General features: G+C 41.8%; 1 long non-coding RNA gene and 1 pseudogene across 1 annotated transcript; both read left to right on the top strand.

The window, feature by feature from the left end:
- Positions 1–12,186: 12,186 nt before the first annotated feature.
- LOC136491230 (uncharacterized) lies at positions 12,187–12,855 on the top strand. Its single transcript, XR_010767970.1, has 2 exons — positions 12,187–12,235; positions 12,348–12,855. It is a non-coding gene; the product is annotated as an uncharacterized lncRNA (long non-coding RNA).
- A 476-nt stretch (positions 12,856–13,331) lies between these two features.
- On the top strand, positions 13,332–17,369 carry LOC136494922 (ubiquitin carboxyl-terminal hydrolase 27-like; annotated as a pseudogene).
- Positions 17,370–21,928: the final 4,559 nt, after the last annotated feature.

The following is a 21,928-nucleotide window of genomic DNA, read 5'->3' as shown; positions in this document are numbered from 1 at the left end:
TAATGATTATTCAAGACGTTGTATAGTAATGCACTTGAAACAAATAATTGCACTAAACAGTTCCCCAACTGCAGTAACAAGCAAATTTCAGAACATGAACAAATGATTAATCCATAAAAACATCTGAAAACAAATAAAGAGGCAAAAGCATTTACAGTCTACAAATTTCAAGCTTCTATTTGATAGTGAGACAGATGTTTCGGTCATAATGACCTTCTACAATAAGCATTGGTGAAGCTCAAAATATTTATGTTCACTAAATTAGCCATGTTGAGTGAGTTTCATACCTAGTGCAACATTAAAAAGTGTCAAACTACATTTTATTTTAATGGGGCTGCATAGGTATGGATCCACCAGCAGTATATAGTTTTCAGGAGTTGTTGAGCACTGAGTGTCATCGTCAACAACCCCTCACCCTTGTCACTGTCGTTGCATTTGCCGCTCGTGGCATGGAGGTCTTGAGCCCCAACGTAGCAATGAGCTTGGCAGCCGAGGGGCAGCCCAATTGTTGATAGCGTGTTCATGGAGCCACTAATTTTCTTTATTTGCAATTATACATTCTCCCAGGAACAAAGTTCTCATAGACCTGTTCAAACAATTTACAATGACATGTTACTATTGTGATATGATGCAGTAGCAGCTAGATTTATAAATACACTATGCATCCGTAAATAATGCGCTGAAAAGGACATGCTAAAGAAATTTAGAAAAAAATTCATAAGAAAAAAAGACTTGCAACAGAGCATCCACGAGGTTTCTTGGCTCTAGTACAAAAAGAAAAGTAGCTTCAGCACATAAAAATAATAGTAAATATTTGAAATTGGAGTATATCAAACACAAAACTTCTATGCACATCAATTATTAAACTTTCTTAGTCAACTGATTCAACAACTTAGTTACTAAATTCAACCTAAAAAATAAAAAATTAAACCATCTGAAATATTTATAGGAAAAAAATCACTAAGATTGAGTCCAATACATATGACCACTCAAAAATTAAATACAATATCAGAGAGGACAGAGACAAGCTATGGTGAACATTGTTGGTGAATGGGCAAGTGGCTACCTTCTGTCCTACAGTCTCACCGGTAGTCCTTTCTATCCTAGCCAAACACTTCCTCTATTGTGAGTTCTATCGAAGCATATTAGTGCTCAAACATCTGAAATAATTATCATAGGAAAAATAAATTGGCTCCACGCCTCTACCATCCTTGAAGGATTGCTGCTCTCTCATGAAAAAACTGATAATGTGAACAGGAAATTTTACTTTTCAAAGCAACGCGACCCGGTGGTATGTAATTTCTAAGCATGTAGGTAAAGTAGACATTAATCTATGTCAACCTATCTAGTATACACTGCCCACCCAACCTGGGGAACATCTAAAAAAAGTTTCCCACATGGGAAGGAATTGCAATATCTGCCATCACTGTAGTTTGTAGCTAAGCTACCATCATAGAAGCAATACAACAACACAATATCTCCACACATCTTCACATGTCACTATGTCAGTGGCAAGCCCGTACGAAAAATGGAAGATACAAAATATGGCTCACCTGCTTCCCTAGGTGGAAACTGGAGAGGGGTCGGACATCAAGCCTGTCAGTGACTCTTGCAAGCTGCAACACTGCATGAGGAAAATTGTAAGTTGATTTGGAATCAGGAATCAAGTTCTCACAAGAAATGCAGTACCACTTGGAGGGTCATGATTGAAACCACCTGACTCCATAGCTAGCAAAAACCTTATGTTTAATGTTATTTTTCCTGTATATCAGTAAGTGTTGTTCAGAGAAAGTCCATGTTTCAAAATTAATCATAAACTTCAATAAACTAAGCATATACAGTGCTCTAGCATAGTGTTCATTTGCATAACTAGAGTGTTTTTATCTATTATAATTTTTGCCTTAAGTGGGTGCATAACTTGATACAATGAGAGCGGAAGAGTTTTAATTTCACGATTACGCCCCTAGAAGACAAATCGGATCAAATGATTCAGAGAAGGGGGAGGAGGATTACGCGAGGCGGAGCATGAGAGGCTGAAAGGTTCTAATGGCTAGAGGGGGGTGAATAGCCTAATAAAAATTTTTACAACAACACTTAACAAACTGGTTAGACAATTATGAGGCGAAGCAAGTGTTGCGCTAGCCTACTAAAAAAGTAAGCCACCTACCATAATTTTAGTTTCTATTTTCTGTAACCACACAATAGCTATGGCACTACACTAAGTTAGTGTGCTCTCAAAGACTAACTAAAGAGCCACACTAACCAAACTAACAAGCTCTCACAATTAGGTACACTAGTTTGCGGTAATGTAAAGAGAGAGAGTAAGATAGTTATACCGCCGTGTCGAGGAGTGAACCAATCAATCACAAGAATCAATATAAATGAAGACCAATCACCTCAGAATCAAATGATGAATACAATGATTTTTTACCGAGGTTCACTTGCTTGCCGACAAGCTACTCCTCGTTGTGGCGATTCACTCACTTGGAGGTTCACGCGCTAATTGGCATCACACGGCAAACCCTCAATAGAGTGCCGCACAATCAACACAAGATGAGGATCACACAAGCCATGAGCAATCCACTAGAGTACCTTTTGGCTCTCCGCCGAGGAAAGGTCAAGAACCCCTCACAATCACCACGATCGGAGCCGGAGACAATCACCAACCTCCGCTCGACGATCCTTGCTACTCCAAGCCGTCTAGGTGGCGACAACCACCAAGAGTAACAAGCGAATCCCACAGCGAAACACGAACACCAAGTGCCTCTAGATGCAATCACTCAAGCAATGCACTTGGATTCTCTCCCAATCTCATAAAGATGACGAATCAATGATGCAGATGAGTGGGAGGGCTTTGGCTAAGCTCACAAGGTTGCTATGTCAATGCAAATGGCCAAGAGAGTGAGCTTGAGCCAGACAGAGAGCTTAAATAGAAGCCCCCACGAAATAAAGCCATTCTACACCTTCACTGGGCACAACACGGGGTGACCGGACGCTCCGATCATATCGACCGGACGCTGGACCTCAGCGTTCAGTCACGCAATACGTGCCACGTGTTCCCTCTCTTTAAATGTTGATCGTCCAATCTCAATGGTCAAGTGATGACCAGACACAACAGCTCAAAGTGACCGGACGCTGAACCCCAACGTCCGATCGTTTCTAGTAAGCATCTAGAGACGACTTTTCACGACCGGACACGTCCGGTCATGCTAGACCGGACACACCCAGCGTCCGGTCACACGACGACTCCCCTGTGTGCTGCCACATCAGTGGGACCAGACGTAGCCCTCCAGCGTTCGGTCACTAAGTGACCCAGCGTCCGATTAGAGACCGACGAGCGTCCGATCAGTAAGTGACCCATCATCCGATCAGAGACCGATGCCAGCGTCTTCATTGCTGCTACTGACCGGACATGCCGGTCCTTTCAAGACCAGCATCCGGTCACTTACAGTGACCTCTGTCTTTTCTGTCTAGGGCGCTGGTGGCACCATCGGACTGTCCGCACTCTATGGGCGAACACTCCACCGGTGAAGTTCCTAACCCTTGCTCAAATATGCCAACCACCAAGTGTATCACCTTGTGCACATGTGTTACCATATTTTCACAAATGTTTTCAAGGGTGTTAGCACTCCACTAGATTCTAAATACATATGCAATGAGTTAGAGCATCTAGTGGCACTTTGATAACCGCATTTCGATATGAGTTTCGCCCCTCTTAATAGTACGGCTATCAAACCTAAATGTGATCACACTCTCTAAGTGTCTTGATCACCAAAACAAAATAGCTCCAACCATTTATACCTTTGCCTTGAGCCTTTTGTTTTTCTCTTTCTTCTTTTCAAGTCCAAGCACTTGATCATCACCATGGCATCACCATCATCATGTCATGATCTTCATTTGCTTCACCACTTGGAATGTGCTACCTATCTCATGATCACTTGATAAACTAGGTTAACACTTAGGGTTTCATCAATTCACCAAAACCAAACTAGAGCTTTCAATCTCCTCCTTTTTGGTAAATGATGACAACCCTTTCATAAAGATATGAATTGAAATTCAATTAAATCCATGTTGCTTGCCCAAGCATATTTATCATGTGTAAAAGGATATGGACAAGTTTCATGAACCCTAAATGGTAGCAATTGCTCCCCCTATATATGTGCTAAGAGTTTGGATTAGCTTGCATATATGCTTAGATAGGAAATATAGGAGACAAAGTCTACCAAATGATGCTAAGGTATAAAAGATGGACCTTTGAAGCGTGATACCAATCGGAGTGCATCATTATACCATCCTTAGCACCATGGTTAGCTTGATACCACTTGGAAACACTCGGAAATAAAATCACTAGATAACCTATGCATGCTCGATTTTTATTTCATCATTCAAACCTATAACTAGCATACACCACACAAGCATGAATATTGAAATTTAAAACTTATGCCATGCAAGCAAACATATGAAATGCACATTTAAATGCACCATACAAGTTCATGAGCTTGCTCTCCCTACTTGTGTGCTCAAAATTTTAATTGATCCATTTCCTTTGTCATATTTCTCCCCTTATGTCAAGTTCTCCTCCTATCACTTGTATCTTTATTTCTCTCCCCTTTGTGTTGTCTTTTCACTATCTTTGTGTACTATTTCTCCCCCTTTGTCACCAATGACCGCAAATGCTTAAAGTATAGATATGTTAGGATTATCAATGTCAATTAATGGGGTGAGGATCATATTCCTAAATTTGGTCCAATATAGATCATTTGCCAAGGATATTTAACTCGGTTTGATCCAAGGACAAGCTTCTTCACACCTCCAAATAAGGGTTATCTTGTACCATATTGAGTTAAACACTTAGAGCTCATTTTCTAGATTAAACACTAGGTTCACAAGCCCACAAACATGTCATATGCTACCACTAGATCAAGTCAAGCATAGAAGCAATAGTGGTCCATACAAACATCAAATTCATTCGATTTTCATGAATGAGCCTATTAAAATTGAGAGATGACTAGGTGCACTAATCATGTCCTTAGCAAGGATGTATGTCATGCCAATCAAATTTTACCTTGGATTGCTCGAAGGAGAGGCGTGTCATATAAGTGGGGGGGGGGGGGTGCATCAACACATATTTGAAAAATCTAATATTTTCAACTCATTCCTTAGCTTGTAAAACCTTTTCTCATCTAATGGCTTGGTGAATATATCGGCAAGTTGATTTTCGGTGCCTACACTCTCAATGCAAATCTCCCTTTTTGTTGGTGATCTCTTATGAAATGGTGGCGGACATCAATGCGCTTTATTCTTGCATGTTGAACCGGATTGTTTGTCAACTTGATTGCACTCTCATTATCACATAGCAATGGAACTTTCTTGAACTTGATTCCAAAGTCACTCAAAGTGGCCTTCATCTAAAGTACTTGTGCACAACAACTACCGGCGGATATGTATTTGGCTTCGGTGGTTGATAATGCCACACTATTTTGCTTCTTTGATGACCATGAAACAAGTGATCTTCCCAACAATTGACATGTGCCCGAGGTGCTTTTCCTTTCAACCTTGCATCCCGTATAATCCGAGTCGGAGTAATCAACTAGCTCAAACTTTGCACCTTTGGGATACCACAAACCAACATTTGGTGTATGCTTCAAGTACCTCAATATCCTCTTTGTAGCCTTCAAATGACTTTCTCTTGGTGAGGCTTGAAATCTTGCACACATGCATACACTAAACATGACATTCGGCCTTGATGCGATCACATAGAGTAGGCTTCCAATCATAGACCGATACAATTTTTGATCCACCATATTGCTACTTGCATCACTATCCAAGTTGCTATTTGTTTCCATTGGTGTACTAATGGCTTTACTATCACTCATGCCAAACTTCTTGATCATGTCCTTGATATACTTGCCTTGACTCACAAATGTACCATTCTTCAATTGCTTGATTTGAAGACCAAGGAAGTAACTTAATTCTCCAATCATGGACATCTCAAACTCATTAGCCATCATCTTTCCAAACTCATCACAAAAGTCTTGATTGGTTGATCCAAATATGATGTCATCTACATAGATTTGCAACACAAACAAATATTTTCCAATCTTCTTGATGAAAAGAGTGGTGTCAACCTTACCCATCATGAACCCTTTAGAGAGTAGGAAGTCCTTCAATCTCTCATACCATGCTCTAGGTGCTTGCTTCAAGCCACACAATGCCTTCTTCAACTTATACACATGGTCGGGCTTCTTGTCATCTTCAAAACCAAGGGGTTGCTCAACATATACTTCTTCATTGATGTAACCATTGAGAAATGTACTCTTGACATCCATTTGATAGAGCTTGATATTTTGGGCACAAGGATAGGCTAGCAACATTCTAATTGCTTCCAATCTAGCAACAGAGGCATATGTTTCTCTAAATTCAAGACTTTCAACTTGTGTATAGCCTTGTGCTACCAATCTTACTTTGTTCCTTACTACTATCCCATCTTGATCTTGCTTGTTTCTAAAGACCCATTTGGTTCCAATCATCCAATCATATTGTGTCCCTTTGGTCTCTCTACTAATTCCCATACTTGATTTCTTATGAAGTTATTCAATTCTTCATGCATAGCATTTACCCAATCAATATCCTTTAATGCTTCATCTATCTTCTTTGGTTTGATGGATGACACGAATGAGAAATGCTCACAAAATGAAGCCAATCTTGATCTAGTTTGCACACCTCTTGAAATATCACCAATGATAGTGTCCAATGGATGATCCCTTCAACATTGGTTGGTTGGAGGATTGGAACTTGATTGCTTGCACTTGCTTGATCATTAGGTTGAGATGATGTACTTGCCACTTGATCTTGTTCATTATCATGAGAGCCACTTGTACTAGCTTGATTTGTATCATCTTGCACATTTGAGTTAGAGAGCACTTGTACTTGATCATCTTCATCATCATTCACTTGCCTAGGCCTCAATTCACCAACATCCATGTTCTTTATGGCATTTGAAAGTTAAATGCCTCTAACATCTTTCAAGTTCTCATTCTCTTCTTGTGAACCCTTGGTTTAATCAAATTCAACATCATGAACTTCCTCAAGAGTACCACTATCCAAATTCCAAACTTTATATGCTTTGCTTGTAGTGGAGTAACCAAGTAGGAATCCTTCATCACATTTCTTATCAAACTTGCCCAATCTAGTGCCTTTCTTTAAGATATAGCATTTGCAACCAAAGACCCAAAAATATGCAATGTTGGGCTTTCTACCATTCAAGAGCTCATATGATGTCTTCTCTTTCAATGGGTGACAATAGAGGCGGTTGCTACAATAGTAAGCCATGTTGATAGCTTCGGCCTAAAAAAATTGACTCACATTGTCCTCACTAAGCATAGATCTTGTCATATCAATGAGTGCTCTATTCTTTCTCTCAACAAGGCCATTTGATTGTGGAGTGTACTTGGCCGAGAATTGATGTCTAATTCCAAATTCATCACACAACTCATCAATTCTAGTGTTCTTGAACTTACTACCATTGTCACTTCTAACTCTCTTGATGGTTGTTTCAAACTCATTGTGAATGCCCTTGACAAATGATTTGAATGTTGCAAACACTTCACTTTTATCCACTAGAAAGAATACCCAAGTGTATCTAGTATAATTATCCACTAACACAAAGCCATATTTGTTACCACCAATGCTAGTGTATTGTGTTGGTCCAAACAAGTCCATGTGCAATAACTCAAATGCTTTACTAGTGCTCATCATGCTTTTCTTAGGATGGGTGTTTCCAACTTGTTTTCTGGCTTGACAAGAGCTACAAAGCTTATCCTTTTCAAACATATCTTTCAAGCCTCTAACCAAGTCATGCTCAACCAATCTATTTAATTGTTTCATTCCAACATGACCAAGCCTTCTATGCCATAACTAACCCATGCTAGACTTAGTGAACAAGCATGTAGATAATTTAGCTTCACTAGCATTGAAATCAACTAAGTATAGATTCTCATATCTAAAACCTTTGAAGATCAAATTAGAGCCATCTACACTTATGATCTCTACATCATCTACCCCAAATATGTATTTGAATCTAAGATCACACAATTGAGCCACTGATAACAAATTGAAGTTCAAGCTCTCTACTAGAAACACATTGGAAATGCTCATGTCATTGAATATTGCAATCTTACCAAGCCCTTTGACCTTGCCTTTACCATTATCACCAAATGTGGTACTATCATAACCATCATTGCCATTGGTGTTGATTGCGTTGAACATTTTTGCATCATCGGTCATGTGTTGAGTGCACCCACTATCAAAAACCCAATACCTTCCTTTGGCTTTGTAATTGACCTACAAAAGAAGATCAATTCTTTTTAGGTACCCAAACTTGTTTGGGTCCTTGAAGGTTAGTGACCAAGCTCTTTGACACCCAAATGGCTTTCTTCTTTGAGCCCATCCATGGTTTACCAATGAACTTAGCCTTTATACCATTTGCACCCTTGGTAAGCATATAGAAAGAATCAAACTTAATTGAGGATACATTAGCATTTTTGCTCTTATTCTTGCATTTATGCTCTTTATGACCAACTTGCTTACAACTAGTGTAAAATCGACCATTATTCTTCACAAAACCAGTATTGTGAGGAGCAAAGGCCGCCTTGCCTTTCTTGGGGGTATGGCCCAATTCCTCTGTATAGAGAAAAGCTCTTTAGCTATCCAAGCACATAAGCAAACGGTCCTCACCACCATAGGCCTTAGCCAAGGTGTGAGTGAGCTTATTGACCTCCTTCTTGAGGTTCTCATTCTAAACCATTAGTGAGGCATCATAAGTAAAACCATCACTACTAGATGAGGTGGAAGTAGAAGTACTACAAGAAAGATTAGTGGGAGCAACAATGATAGGCATATATAATGATTCATCAATTATATCACAAGTCAAGCCTACATTGCAAGTTTCAACATGCTTTTTTTTATTTTGCTCATCAAGCAAAGAGGAATGAGCCTTTTCAAGCTTTTTGTGAGCCTTGCCAATCTTCTTATGGGCTTCCTCTAACCTCTCATGAGATGCATTGAGCTCATTAAAGGCTTGCTTAAGGGCTTTTAGTTCCTTATGCAAGCTTTTGCATTCCCTTTCTCTTGATATCAAAGTGTTCTCTAGCATCTTCTAGCATGTTAAATAGTTCATCCTTAGTAGGTTCATCATCATCACTATCACTTTTATTTTCATTTTCATTATCATGTTTCTCATCACTTCCATCATCACAAATTTGTACCTTAGTGGCCTTAGCCATGAAGCATGATGGAGTGTCAAAGAGAGAAGGCTTCTCATTGATAGTAATGCTTGCAAGTGCCTTCTTCTTGGTGGTCTTGTCATCATCACTATCATCATCATCACTTGAGGAAGCATCACTATCCCAAGTGACCACATATGAACCACCCTTCTTCTTCTTGAAGGTCATCTTGTCCATCTTCTCTTTCTTTTCCTTCTTGTCCTTCTTCTTGTTCTTCTTGTTGTCATCATCATTGTCGCTATTGTATGGGCATTGAGCAACAAGATGATCTTTGCTTTCACATTTGAAGCACCTTCTTGACTCTTCCTTGTTCTTGGATAAAAATTTCTTTCTTCTAGCATGGTACCCTTTCTTCATCATGAACTTGCCAAATTTCTTGACAAAGAGAGCCATCTTCTCATCATCATCATCCCATGAGCCATCATCTTCACTTGATGTATCTTGCTTTGCCTTGCCCTTGGATGATGTGGCCTTGAATGCCACACTCTTCTTCTTCTCATCTTTCTTCTCCTTCTTTTCTTCCTTCTCATCATCATCTCTATATGTATCATTGGTCATTATATCCCCCAACACTTTGTTTGGTGTCATAGTGTCCAAACCACTCCTCACTAGAATGGTGACTAATGTGCCAAATCTTGAAGGTAAGCATCTCAAGAACTTGTGGGAGAAGTCCTTGTCCTTCACCTCTTCTCCAAGTGCTTTGAGATCATTGACAAGCACTTGAAGCCTATGGAACATCTTCGTCACACTCTCATCCTCCTTCATCTTGAAGCTTGCAAACTTCTCTTTGAGAATGTATGCCTTTGCACCCTTCACGGCTTGAGTGCCCTCAAATGATTCTTCCAACTTCTTCCAAGCCTCATGAGCCATCTCAATATTTTTGATTTGCTCAAATGTTCTCTCATCAATTGCATCATGAATGGCACTTAGAGCAATGTCATTGTTTTGGAGAAGCACTTCTTTGGCCGCGGTGGGATTCTCTGGATCACCAATCTCAATTTTAGTTTCTACCACCTTCCACACTTTTCTATTGATTGATTGAATATGTGTGGTCATCTTTGATTTCCAATACGGATAATTTGTGCCATCAAATTGGGGTGGCTTCTTGGTGTTGTTGATTTGAGCCATTTTTATACCGAAGGTTGTTAAGCCTCAAATCACGATGACCTCAGCCCTGATACCACTTGAAAGGTCCTAATGGCTAGAGGGGGGGGGGGTGAATAGACTAATAAAAATTTCTACAATAATCACCACGATCGGAGCTGGAGACAATCACCAACCTCCGCTCGACGATCCTTGCTGCTCTAAGCCATCTAGGTGGTGGCAACCACCAAGAGTAACAAGCGAATCCCGCAGCGAAACACGAACATCAAGTGCCTCTAGATGCAATCACTCAAGCAATGCACTTGGATTCTCTCCCAATCTCACAAAGATAACGAATCAATGATGGAGATGAGTGGGAGGGCTTTGGCTAAGCTCACAAGGTTGCTATGTCATTGCAAATGGCCAAGAGAGTGAGCTTGATCCGGCCATGGAGCTTAAATAGAAGCCCCACAAAATTGAGCCGTTGTACCCCTTCACTGGGCACAACACGGGGTGACCGGACGCTTCGGCCATATCAACCGGACACTGGACCTTAGCGTCCGGTCACGCGATGCGTGCCACGTGTCCCCTCTCTTCAAATGTTGATCACCCGATCTCAACGGTCAAGTGATGACCGGACGCAGTAGCTCAAAGTGACCGGACGTTGAACCCCAGCATCCGGTCATTTACAGTAAGCATCCAGAGACGACTTTTCACGATCGGACGCATCCGGTCATGCTCGACCGGACACACCCAGCGTCCGGTCACACGGTGACTCCCCTGTGTGCTGCCACATCAGCGGGACCGGACGCAGCCCTCCAGTGTCTGGTCACTAAGTGACCCAACGTCCGGTCAGAGACTGACGCCAGCGTCTTCGTTGTTGCTACTGACCGGACGCGCCAGTCCTTTCGAGACCAGCGTCCGATCAATTACAGTGACCTTTGTCTTTTCTGTATAGGTCACCGGTGGCACCGTCGGACTGTCCGCACTCTACGGGCGGACACTCCACCAGTGAAGTTCCTAACCCTTGCTCAAATATGCCAACCACCAAGTGTATCACCTTTTGCACATGTGTTAGCATATTTTCACAAATATTTTTAAGGGTGTTAGCACTTCACTAGATTCTAAATACATATGCAATGAGTTAGAGCATCTAGTGGCACTTTGATAACCGCATTTCGATACGAGTTTCACCCCTCTTAATAGTACGGCTATCAAACCTAAATGTGATCACACTCTCTAAGTGTCTTGATCACCAAAACAAAATAGCTCTAATCATTTATACCTTTGCCTTGAGCCTTTTGTTTTTCTCTTTCTTCTTTTCAAGTCCAAACACTTGATCATCACCATGGCATCACCATCATCATGTCATGATCTTCATTTGCTTCACCACTTGGAATGTGCTACATATATCATGATCACTTGATAAACTAGGTTAGTACTTAGGGTTTCATCAATTCACCAAAACCAAATTAGAGCTTTCAGCGGGGCACGGTCCTTTTAGTTTAATGAATAATACCTAATCCATAACTCCACGCCTAATAATGTAATTGCAAGTTTTGATTGAGCCTGAGCACTTGTTGGCGTAGACGCTCTTAGGCTTGTGCCTGAACAACACCTTCTTCTTCCTATGCAAGGTGTTCTCGTTTCTCAACGGTGAGCACGACCTTACCTGGCTCGCTAGCACGGGATGCCTCCTCACTGGATCCCATCTTCTTGCCCCTGTGTAGAAACCGTGGTCCGCTGGCACAAATTCCTCCTCGTAGTTCACATCAGCCAGCAGCATCAGGTCCCATGTTAGGGTTGCAGCAGCCTACAACGACCGGCTTACATCATCTGTGGCGTGCGAAGAAATACTGTACTGTGAGGTAATGGTCTGCTATGATTAAAAACTCCCTTCTCTTGAAACAGTATAGTAGTGGCAAATGGTGTGAAGTTTAAGATGCACGCGGCATTTAATCCATCTATCTAATTTCGCAGGAAGTGAAGAATCAGGCTGTTTCAGAAATCGACGCCCTGTATGACGAGATAAGGCCTGCGGTTGAAGAGCATGAGAGGGATAGCCAAGATAGCGTCTCCACAAGCCTCGCAGAGAAGTGGATCGAGGCCAGCTGCTGCAAGTAGAAAGCCGAATTCGACCTGTATGCTGCAATAATCAAGAACATTGCCTCCACACCACTAAGATTGAAGGATGACGTGGCCCCGAGAGAGCACAACGGATTGATGTACTTGGAGAACGGTTCATGATTTTAGCTACAAGCGTGAAATATATACACCTTCAATCTGTAGTTTAGGAGTTAGATTTTTTTAACTGTGATTGGTCTTGTATTTAGGTAGATAGGTATTGTAAGGTTACAGACTTATAAACAACCTGGAATCATGTCATACACACTCGATCTCGTTCTCGTGTTTATGCTGTCTACCTCATTCAGGAATCAGGATATCAGCACCTGAACCCTAACTTAAGCTATCTGGCTATTTGCATTCAGGATCTGTTCTGAGTCCAAGTGTATCCTAACTTCGTTTTTTTTCTTGGAAAAAATATTGGGTCTACATTTGTACTGGGTCACATGTGTACACCCATGTCCGCCCCTGCAATAACTATTTATTGGGCAATGAGACAGGATGAAGCCTCGAAGAAGTTTCAGTTTGGGACGATAGCATTGCCAATTTTCATCTCAAAACCGGGCTTGGTGATTTTGCTGAAATAACTATTCAATGTGCCATGTTTTATATAAATAAAAATAAGAAGGAGCTGACGATCAGTGTAGTAATTTGCCTGTTGAGATAGAGATACCCCATACACGTTAATTTTTTTACTATTTATGTGTTGACACTTGGCTGCCTTATTTGCAGTACTATCACATCAATGCCCAGGCAATGATTTCTTTAATTTCCTCCATTGGTCATTTTTCGTATTAACAAATTTTATGAAGACTATTTCTGCTGGTTCAGGTGCGAATCATGGGGAAGTTTATGCATGGCAATCCACTGCTTTCTCAGAGAGAAGTAAATAGACATCACTATAGTCTTGCAGCAGTTGCTGTCGGTTTGGGAATAGGAGTTGCCGCGTTATGCAAGGCATTGTAAAGTGGTTTGTCCATACCATGGGTTTCTCCAAGGAATTTATTTTTGGGGTCAGGGAGAGTATACTATGTTGGAGGTCTGTGAAATCTTGGCAACAATTGCTTTCTTAATGTCATCCTCCAGGTAAATGTTGACTCTGTAATTCTACTGAGATCCAGCTGGGTTAATGCTAAATAAGATACCTTTCCTTGGCAGGCACTTGCAAGCTGTGATGGTTTTATTTCCTTTCTAGATAATTTGCTTGCAACTGATGGTTTGCTACCTGAAGAAAAGGCTGTAAGAATGCCTCTTCTTCTTGCTCTAAGTTCTCTCTTGGAAGGTAAGATTGTTACTATGGACTATTGAACTTCTTATCATTTTCGAGATCCCCACTGTGAGATCTTGTCACAACTCTAGATTCAGTGTCCATTGCAAGTATTGTCCCTTTACTGCAGTAAATTTCACGGGGTCCTTGTATTAAGATTTTTTGAATTGTATGTCAACCCCTATACAGTACATGGCTTATAAGTTCAAATATCAAGTGGGGTCCTCAGCTGCATATGCAATATAATGCATCCACCGGTGGTGGAATCCATACACCCTGTAATTTTCAACAGTGTTTTCTCCTATGCTCTGATCTTCTTGGGAATTGATGGGTCCTTGTTATTTGCATTGCTTGGATCCTTTGCCCAACATAATATATTCTTGGTTCTATATAAAACCACTGAATGGACTTACTTTATTTTCGCTTTATTCTTCTGAAATTAGTCATGTCCTGCAAAATGTAAATGTATGACACTCTGTTCTTCGTGACGTCCACCATTTGATTAAAATGCTTTTTTGTTACATGCTCATAAATTGTTATTATTGTACTTGAGCTTTGCATGTTGCAGACTTAAGCATAGTTCAAGATGAAAGAACTGTGTTGAATCCACATGGAGTAATGCATGCTTTGAGTTTCTATGTTAGTCACTTCAATTTGACCAGACAGCAGGTATAATGTTTACTTCTCTATCTTATTTTGATATTTTAGTATTGTTTTAGATGAGCAGTCATCATGAGAACTAATTTTCCTTATAGGACGCTTCAGAAGCTTTTCTCCATCTTCTGATCTCATTGAGGGATGAATTTTCCCATTGTTATGTACCACATAGGAGTTCTCTGGCAGACATCACCCTTTCTCACTCCAAAGTATACAAGCAAAGGGAAGGTAACCTGCCTGAATGCAAGCGCTGGAAACAAAATCTATTTGGCCCCTTTGATGGGACAATTGGCAGCATATTGTCTTGCAGAAACTGTTCATCTGTGGTAGATTCCTATGCTTCTTATTTTGTCACTGTTAAACTGTGGTCTTATAAAAAAGTAACCTACTGTTGTCTTCATAGCTGAATGCATTTTATTCCCTCTATACCACTAGATACATAGATCTCCAGTGTATGCCTCTACCTTTTCTAGCTGTGTGGTAAAATTAAAGAATCATGATTTTTGAAGTAATTTAGCCAACCACGACTGATGCTGTTTTCATATTACCAATCAAAGTAATTTTGTGCATTTTGACAGTTAGCTTAAAATACTCCTATTTTGTTAACTTTTATTGTTCTGCCCTTGTTACATATCCCACAGCTTTCATTGGACTTCGAGAATTTCCACTGCTTGCCTCTTTCGCCAGTGCTTAATGCAAATGGAGATATTGTATGACTGCGTGAACCTTCCTAAATTTCGTTGCTGTGATTCAAGATTTTGTTTATTCATTTGCTGTGCATTTTATGCTCATTAATGGTATTTTTGTTTCTTCCATTTATCCTATGACATGACTGATGAGGACATCACTCCTTCGGATGTACCCGCTGATCCTCCAACCGTCATGCAAGGTCCAATGACCCGGGCTCGAATGCGTCAACTCAATTTAGAAGTGAGCTCGTTCTTAAGCGATCATTTTTATACTTTTGAGAATAGACTACTACCTAATGATGTTATCTTGCTTAGGAACATTGGAGAGGGTCATGAAGGACTTAGAGGACGTGGTGGAGGCGAATATGACCAGCAAGGACGTCCAACAGGACCCGGAGGCCCGGTCCAACATGATTTCGAGTCTGCCTCGGTCTCCAGGACCAGTCTGCCTTAAACTGGTCACCCAGGACGCATCCGGACTCCGTTTTCGATGATCCACATATGGATGGAAAGCTAATTTGATAAGGAAGCTAATCCAAGTGGTTTCACATCAAAAGATGTTCGGAATCAATGGAAATCATGGTCACAAGTTAGCGTCCAGAATCTGCCAGGGTGCTGCGACACTGTCTTTTGGTCCGTTTGACCATGTATCGTGTTTGGGCCCATTAGGGGCGCGTCCAGGGGTCTTACATGACCCTAGAGTCTTCATAAACAGCCCCCTCCATTAGGGTTTGAGTTTTTCTTAGATTATTCTGTCAAGAACAGTTTCGCCGTTCATCGGTTTGTGAGACCCCAACTTCGTGAGATTAATCATTCATCTGCAATTTAGTTGTGTTCTTTCTTGTTCTTGCTTGTGTTCTTCATTGCGCAGGCAGGGATTAGCCTTCTTGGCGAGGTCAACCTGGTCCGTGACTTGGTTGATAACTAGAGGAGTTGTGGTGCTAAGATTGCAGGGTTCGATCTTTCGATCTGAAGCCGGATCGGTGTGTCATTCTCCGCCACAACGATAGTTACCTCTACCTGACGGAAGATCAGGATCTCCGTTCCCATTAATGACACTAGACCAGTGGGTGTAGCTTGGTGGATTGCCTAAAGTACTTCACTGTGGTGGAGCATCTTGACAATTATCGTTGTGATCGGTGTTGGCACATCATTGCTGCCAAATATCTGTCTCTTAAATCAGAAGTTGATGAGGTAATTATGTTCTACTTTGTATTAATTATCACTGCACTGGAAATTCTATGGCATCCATGTTTTGTTATAAAATTTGACTTTGCAATGTTTAGTATGACAACTTCATTGATAACTGTTACAGGAAAAGGTTAGCAAGCTTCACGCCTGTGTCGACTATGGCACTTGCAGTTGCAGGGATATGTTCCCCCTGGAGGAAATGCCATGTTCATCATCTTCACGAGCAACAAAGCAGTTGATTATCAGTCAGTGCCCGAAGGTATCCAAAATTGAAGTACTCGTTGGGACTTACATGAACTGTCGTAAAATTAAGTAACAACCATATGTCCTCTTCCAGATTTTATGCATCCATTTGCTACGTGCTTCAGTCGGTCTTGATGGTGAGCCCATAAAACATCAGGTAAGCCTGCTACTATATGCGAAATGTGGTTTACTCTATCACACAATGTAATTAGCGTACCGAGTGATCAGTACTTCAACTGCAGGGACATATTTCTTTCCCTTTACTTCTCAATCTATCCCCATTTGTGGGAGGTGGATTGAGCGCTGGACCTTTAGCAACGAATGTGCAAAGAGATGGGCAACAAGCTCTCCATCTATATCGACAACTGAATATGCAGATGAGCTTAAATGTCTTACCTACTGGAGGGTACTTATCAAGTCAGCCGTGTAAGGAAGAAGCAACAAACAATAGTGGCCGTTCAATTCCTGTGGTTGGTTACTCCACTTTTAAAATTTTACTACCTGATTTGGGTGGCAACTGGTAACAATCTGATCACTTGTCATTTTTAGGCAAATGTTGATGTGTCTTGTAGTTCATCATCATCACCGCATCCATCAATGAGCAAGTTATATGGTCTCTCGGCCGTCGTTGAGCACTATGGAAAATGTGGAGGAGGGCATTATGCAGTTTACAGGAGAGTTGCATCGAATCCTGACCCTGATGATCCAGGGAAACCTCTTGAAGGCCTTGGCAGGTGGTGGTTTTACATCTCGGATGGCAACGTATCAGAAGTTTCAGAGGAGGATGTTTTGTGTGTGGAGGCCACGCTGCTTTTCTATGAAAGATTGTAGCCGCTTGTTGAGTAGCTAACATAGGCATCATAACAAAATTTAGGGCAGTTTTGTTGTGAAGACTGAAGAGTCGATGTTCTTAGCGGTACGATAAGCCTCCAAGTAGAGGAGGAAACTAGCCATGGCACAAAAAATGTATCTTGGCCTCTGTTCGCTTGATCGTTTCTGTGGCTTATAAGCCGGCTGGTGCTGTTTTGTTGTGAGAGAAAAACACTGTATGATGGCTGATAAACATGGCTGATACGATCAAGCGAACATGGTGTTTTTGAATTGCATGTGAACCCCTATACAGTACGGGCGTGATTGGTTCTGGAATGTGCCCAGCCTGGCTAGCTGCTGCGAACCAGGCCGCCGCTAGCCAAGCTAAGCTCATGCATGATGACGCTATTTGGTCGTCGTTCTTTTGTGGCCTGGCTCCTACGAGAAAGTATTCGGTTGCCTATTTTCTTCATCATGAGATGCCTTTCCGTTTGTTGTGGGCAGGAAGCGTCGCACCGTGTGGGCCTGGCTCGCGAGAAACAGAGGGCGTGTTTTTTCCCTGGCTCAGGGTTGCCCCGTTCGTCCCAACCCAGTCAGGCTAGGATGAGGTAGCCCCTGGTGGTGCAACTCCAGGTGTTTGTTTTGCTGGTCCAAGAAGAGGCCGACTGAGTGGGATCTTATTTGTTTGCCTGGCCCAAGTGCTAGGTTTTCTAACTAACATCAACTTCTCAAACGGGAAGGTGTTTGTTTGCCTGGACGGCTGCTGGCGCACCAGCAACTGCCAGCAATCACCACCAGCGCCAGCAACAGCCAGTGCAGCAAGGAAATAGCAAGGAAAATTGACAAGTCTTAACACAACCTTAACTAAACAATTAACTGCCAGTTCCAACAACACAATCACAACACATTTGAGGCCTAAACTTAACACTTACAACAAGTACATACTCTCAGCTTGATCCACAAGTAGAACACATACATGAGCAGTCCAACAACTTAAACAATCTTCAGCGACAAAGATGGAGGAGGGGTTGATTTAGGAGAGGACAAGTCATCAGCAGCACACAAGAGAAGGTTCGAGTTGTTTCTTGAGTTGAATGCAACCTGGGCATCATCATAGAACTTGTACTTCTTGTAGGAATTACCACGGTACCTATTCATCTGGTCATGGCACTCAGCCCACCTGGAGTAAACTCTAGGCTTATGGCCATTGAAAACCACATGCCATGGACTCATCTGAGTTCTGCAGAAAGTAACAAGCTGCCTTAGTTTATGTTATAGATTGAACCAAATGAGCAAATGAGTGTAAACATCATTGGCAGCAGAGTAGCATAGGCCTTAGTCATGTGGTTGATGGTCACAGATCACCAGTTCACTTCTTGTGGCTTCTCCTGGTGAGTAACCAAACTAGAATTTGGTTTAGGCACGAGGAGAAGATGCAAGAAGCAAAGTTCATGGCCTGCATCCTAATACATCCAACATGCAAGACATCACTGGCATATATCAATTTTGGCATCAGATTTCTTTAAATTCATATAACATTGGTATAGAATCATTGGTGGCATTGATTAAGTCAGAAAATGATCAAGGTAGAAAAGAATCAAGCACTGGACAATACAAACTCAAGCACTGGACAATACCAAGAGGGTGTGTTTGTTTGCCTGGACATAGCAGTTAGTAGCCAACAGACACCCCAGGTTGTAGCATAGAAAGGAAAGGCAAGAACAACATAATCAAAAGAACACAGTGCCACCTCATCATAGTATATCAGCATCATAGGCCTTACCTAAATCCTCATCTTCACAACCTAATTAACAAGTCCAAAAACCTGGTCAGTCCTACTCAATGGTTGCAAAGCATGTGACACGCCCATCCTCAGCTACCAACATGATCATAGATGAGCATATCAAGATGCTAGTTGGCAATGGACGTGTCACATGGTGTTTCAAACCATGAAACAGAAGCAAAACAACAAAGGATGACAGAAATAGATTAGTAGTGGTGAATGGTTGCACATCATGAAATACACCCATCCCCAGCTAGCCACATGATGAAACATCACCACATCAGGTTGTTAGTTTGGTATGGATGTATCTCATGGCGTGGCAAACTAGCCACCCAAAAGCAAACTGGAAACAGAATAAATATGCAACTAATGCATAAATAGATTAGGACATGTGAATATCTAAATAGTTCCAACCAATCATGTCCATCACAAGGCTTACCAGATCAAGTACCAGCAGCCACAACCACCATCACCACAAGCAAATATTACATAAATATGGTTAGCCACCCCCAAATGAGCAACCAAAAAACCTCCAAAAGGATAGGTGCTAGTAAGTCAAGCTACCTTGCTGCACAAAAGGCCCTAAGTCACTGCACAAAAGATTAGGGAAGGAGAGTGGTTAAGAAGGGTGGAGAACATATAAGGGTTCTCAGCATAGTCCATGAAATAAATAAGAAGTCATACACACAGTTCAATAGTACCATACAATGGCAGCTTGAGTTATATTACACATTTTGTTACAAAAATGTGGTTCAAGTCCTAGAAGTTCCCCTATTGGCCCACATGCTAGCAGAGATAGCATCCCTCCTAGCTATCATCCCACTGCTCTCTTGGGACTGCAAGTGATTCACAGGTTGGCTGTCTATAACAACATGGGGGTTGGCTACCCAAGCCTCTTCGGTTGGCACCACTTCATCAATGCTAAAGGACAGGATCCAGTTATGCAGTATGCAACAAGCTAGGACAAGCTTGACTTGGGTCTTGTAGGTGTGGAAGGGCTTATTATCTAGGAAATGAAACCTATTCTTCAAAGCACCAAAATCATGCTCTATTGTCACTCTTAAGGAAGAGTGCCTCAAGTTGTACAGCTCCCTGTCATTACTAGGATATGTTCTACTACAAAACTCAGACAGATGGTAGCGCACACCTCTGTAAAGTGGCATGAACCCAGGGTGGCATGCATAGCCTGCATCAACTAGATAGAACTTGCCTATAGCATCAACAGGGACTGTAATCAGTTTGTGATTGCTCTAATAACACAACAACACATACTATTGACAATTCAGTTACCTTCTAGTACACTCAACCCATCTGGTCTCTCAATAGCATCAGCTAGGATCAAAGCATCATGTGTTAATCCCTCCCAACCAGCCAAGACATAGGTGAACTTCAGGTTAAAGTCCACAACAGCCATTACATTTTGAGTTGTGTTACTCTTCCTACCCCTGAATGCAGCCTGCATGTTTCTAGGCACCCTAGCCAACATACGAGTGCCATCAATAGCCCCAATGCAGTCCTAAAGAACATTTGATTAGAACAAATTAGGTTTATGTGACTTAGAATGTCTACATTGACTAAAGGCAAAAAAGGTTCATTACCTTGAAATATGGGTTCCATCTGTGGCTCCCAAAAATCTTAGGGTGGGTCTCAAGGCCAGGTGGCTTGATCATCTCACTCCGAAGCTCCCCGACAACATACAACACTTGGTGGAAATGGCAGTGGACAGTCTCTATGGACCTTCTAAAACTCTGGTGGACACTCTAAACCTTTGGTTGTGTCCAACTACATGGAGGAACATTGAAACTTGTTCCTCAACACTTGCATTTGTACTGTCAAGTACAAGACCCCTCTGTCCGAACAGATTACAGAGAGCAAAGAAAGGGGCCCCACTCATCCTTAACATGGCAATGCACTCCTTATCAGTGGAGTTATAAATCAAGTCCAAGTTGATCCTCCTATGCTCACCTGCTACAGCCCTAGGTCCATACACTATGGGTTCATTCTCACCCCTTAGTCTCTTAACTCTAGAAAACAGAAAAGCCACCATGACCACAACCATTGCTGTAGCCTAACTGGCCATGGTAGAGCGTTGGCTAGCTGGATCCATCTACATTCAGTTATTAGAGATAGGTTTTAGTCATTAGGCATGCCATTGCTGGCCTCAAAATGAACTGCATTCATATAAACATGGACATAAATTAGTAGGAACGACTGCTTCTATCAAAAGAAGCCGCCTAGAACCTACTGACAACATCATCGACTAGTATAAACACTTCAAAGCATCACATGTACACTGTATGAACATGAACGAATGAACAGTAAACCATAGCCGACCAAGAACCGCATAAATTATAGCAAATCGACCACAAAAGTACCAGCATAGTACTTGAAATCACTAGATCCACAAAATTCGCACCTCAGTGGCCAAAGATTTGGACACAACCACCTCAAATCTTAAGATTTGGATCATATAGCTCCATAGTAAACGAGATCCACGTGAGGTAAGGCCCAAGAAGGGATATCACCTTGCTACGAGCGACGAGGAGGGATAGGAAGAAGAGGCGAGGCAGAGAGGTCTAGACAAACAAACACCACCGCACCCCAACCAGAGAGGAGGAAGAAGAACTAGAGATGTGGAAGATGAGGGTTCCCACGCGACACCAGCCACCACCACCACTAGGCCAAGAAGAAGAAGGAGGTGGCAAACCGGAGCCAGAGACGTAGTAGACACACCACCTCCACCACAATGATGGTGGCAGGAGAACTCCCAAACCCTAAGGCCCGAGAGCGTTTACGA

Source organism: Miscanthus floridulus, chromosome 11 (genome assembly GCF_019320115.1).
Source record: "Miscanthus floridulus cultivar M001 chromosome 11, ASM1932011v1, whole genome shotgun sequence".
NCBI lineage: Eukaryota > Viridiplantae > Streptophyta > Magnoliopsida > Poales > Poaceae > Miscanthus > Miscanthus floridulus.
Note: the sequence above shows the minus strand (reverse complement) of the source record. Positions and strands in the feature narration are given on the sequence as shown.